Source organism: Medicago sativa, chromosome 7 (genome assembly GCF_051527215.1).
Source record: "Medicago sativa cultivar Bolivia chromosome 7, Bolivia_mono, whole genome shotgun sequence".
NCBI lineage: Eukaryota > Viridiplantae > Streptophyta > Magnoliopsida > Fabales > Fabaceae > Medicago > Medicago sativa.
Window position 1 is genome coordinate 35,639,024 of NC_140755.1, and position 3,686 is coordinate 35,642,709.

The 3,686-nt window shown below is 32.5% G+C and overlaps 1 pseudogene; it reads right to left on the reverse strand.

Moving 5' to 3' along the window:
• Positions 1-2,524: 2,524 nt before the first annotated feature.
• On the reverse strand, positions 2,525-3,189 carry LOC146905925 (uncharacterized; annotated as a pseudogene).
• Positions 3,190-3,686: the final 497 nt, after the last annotated feature.

Sequence of the window (3,686 nt, forward strand, 5' to 3'; positions counted from 1 at the left end):
TTTCAGTGTGTAGAATGCAATATATGTGAGCTCTCTATTTATAGAAAAAATTCACAACTAATATATGAGAAACTTTGGGAACAAGTAATTCACATATTAGATCTAATACAAAAATATCTCAAATTCAGTACCAAATATATCATATTGAGTACAAAAAATATATTATTGAGTGCCAAAATATATGTCTAATCACTTACGAAAATATATTAGATTGCATACCAAAATATATCAGGATGTGTTCCAAAATATTGTAACGAAATTTGGCGACTATGAAAAAACTTTCTAATAATGACTAAATTAATTATTTCATTTGAAATTTCCAAATAATAAAATATATATCAATATATATTTTTCAAATAATTTAAGGGTTAAATATGTTTTTAGTCCCTACAAAATCATGAATTTTTAAGGTTAGTCCCTATGAAATTTTAATGGTAATTTTAGTCCTCCAAAATATTTTAGTTTGTAAAAATAGTCTCTATTTTGAAAACATTTTACAAAAATTGGATAATTTAGTCCTCCAAAATATTTTAGTTTGTAAAAATAGTCTCTATTTTGAAAACTTTTTACAAAAATTGGATAATTTTAGTCCTCCAAAATAGTCCCTATACAATGCAAATAGGGACTAAAAGTGAATAAAAAATTTCAGGGAGGGACTAAAAACATATTAAACCCGTAATTTAATATCGACAAATTTCCACTGAATTCATTATTAATTCTGAAAGGAACAAATTGGAACAATAAAAATAGAATTTGAGGTCTTTTAGAAAAAATTTCTCAAATTTGTTTTGTTCTTTGAGCATATTTGAAAATGAGTGAAGACATATTCTGGTCCCGGGGCCAAGTCATAGACAAAAAAAAAGACCAATTTTTGTTTTATTTTATTCTTCAAAATATGGGTCAAATTTATCCCTTAAAATATACACACACGTTAGCGTAGTAAAAAGAGAGGTCAGACGGGCATGGTAGTGCCATTCCTTCCGCTAGTTTATTATAAAAAATGTGCTCCCATTTTACTCGGTAACTCGGGATTTTTTTTTTATTTTCCAGAAATTTTGGTTCATCAAACATTATTGCTTATGTGACTCAAGGAATTTTTCAAAATAAATCATGGGAATGCTTGGTTCTTGATAAATAAATTCATATGATATATTAATAAATTAATAACAATAATTCATCAACTTATTAATACAAAATAAATAAACATGTTAACATGTGATTGGAATAAAAATTTAGATTGATTATCATATTGGTCACAATCTATTATGAAACTAACTTGTGTTAAAGGTACTTAATCTTACACCAAGTTAAAATATTACTGAATCTAGTATTGCTTTAAAGATTTCTCTTCTTACATTCAGTAATTTTTCATATAAGTTTTTGTAAGAACAGTTTATCAAGTCACAAGTTAGTTCTATCAGTTGCCACAATCATGCTTTTAGGTGGAATTTATCTCCAAGAAATTGTATACAATTGTAGAACTTGATATATACACAAAAGTGAAAAGGAGATACCAACATTTAGTTATATATATATATATATATATATATATATATATATATATATATATATATCTTTAGAATCCTTCATAATCTTCTTATTGTTCTTCTTTTTCTTCTTAAAGTTTCTTCTTAACTAAGAAAGTTTACATGAACAGTCAAAATGATTAATTTGTTAATTAAAACACCTATAATGAAAGACAATAGGAAAAGAACAGAGTGAAAGAACCATTCCAACTCCAACCCCAAAACTGACGAGGCTTTGAATTAGTTATTTCCAAAAACTTTTTCCGTAACTAATCAAAAGATTCGTCAGCCTTGGAGTTGGTGCTGGAATAGTTGTCTCTCACTCTATTTTTTCCTCCTATTTTTCATCATAGGAGTTTAAATTCTCAAATTAAATGTTTTTATTTTTCTTGGACACATACTTGCTTAAGAAGAAGAAGGAGAAGGTAAGGATGGATTCTGAGAACTATATATATAATTAGTTATATGTTTGTATCTCCCTTTCTAACATCTAACTTCTGCAAGAATTGAGGAAGAATATTTTTAAGATCATTCTGATTATATCAAAAAAGGGACTATGATCTATAAGGGTATATGGTCTTAAGAACACTCTTAATTTCGAAGGAAAAAAAAATGAAGGGAAGAAAACTTCTTCAACACAAGTCAAAAAGGGAGAGAGAAGAAAAGGGTTAATTTCATGGACCAAAAAAAAAAAGGAGATGAAGGGAAGAATGACTCGTCAACACAAGTCAAAGAGGGAGAGAGAAGAAAATGATTCGAAGTTTCAGAATACCTTTCAGTGTGTAGAATGCAATGTATGTGAGCTCTCTATTTATAGAAAAAATTCACAACTAATATATGACAAACTTTTTTTTTTGATAAAGCTAAAATCCAATAAAAGAAATCAGGAGAGGCCTGAACCGATTACAACAAAGTAGCAAAACAAACAGCAGAACCAAAACAACAGTAAAAGCAAAAATGAAAACCCTCCCAAACCAACAAGAAGGGAGCGAAAGCAATCAAGTCATCTGCAATCTAGCAATAGGAAGTCCAAGAGTGTCCCTAGAGAGAAGCTGCTGAAGGAAAGGAGGAGGGGAAGGCCACCACTGAGTACAAAACATAGATAGACCTGACCATTTTTCGCCAAAGCGTCTACAACCAAATTCCCTTCTATGTGCACATGAACAAAAGAGCAAGCAATACTATTGTAGAAGTGCTTGCAGTTTGCCCATCTAGCCCTCATCTACCAAGGAACTCCAACATCCCTGTGAAAGGCATTAACCACTCTCAAAGAGTCAGTTTCAAGACAGATATTAGACAGATTAAGAGTCTGAGCTTTTTCCATTGCCATCATGCAAGCACTGAATTCAGCTTCCAAAGGGGTGGCGTAGCCAATGTTACTGGAAATTGCCCCTAGAAACCACTTCAAGGAATCTCTGATCACAACTCCTATGGCACCACAAGGCTGGCTACCAACTGATGATCCGTCACAGTTGAATTTAGTTACTCCAGCAGCAGGGGGACTCTAAACAACATCAAGGGATGTGGAGAATCTTTTAATTTTGCGGGGAATGTTGAACAACTTAGCAACTTTATAGTCAAGCATGGCAGACTCCCCTTTCACCAAACTTAAGCTATAACTGAGTTTTACTTCCGCCAAAACAATATTGAATAGAGTGGTCATGGCTTGTTTCTTAGTATTGAAGTAACGTTGATTCCTCTCAATCCAAATAACCCATATCATATGTATAACGGCAGAATTAACAATATGTTTAACCAAAGCAGTTTTGACTCCCATGTTACCCAAAAGTAAATGCAAGCAAGAAGAGCAGTCAAGTACCTGATCAGTGCCTTTGCCCAACCATTCCCAAAGCTGATGGGTGATAGGACAGTCAAAAAACATGTGCTGTGAGGTTTCAGCAGATTGCAGACAGAATACACAAATAGAAACTATCGTACAACCCCTCTTTCTAAGGTTCTCATCAGAAGGAATTTTCCTATGAATCAACCTCCAGGTGATAAAGAATCTGGAGGGAGGTATGTGAATGTTCCACAGCAAAGTGGCCCAGCTAACCTGCTGACCAGTGCCATTGATTATCTTATAGGCAATTTTGTTGGTGAGGACTCCATCAGGTGCAGAAATCCAACATAACTGATTAGGAAGTTCCACAACTGGCAGAG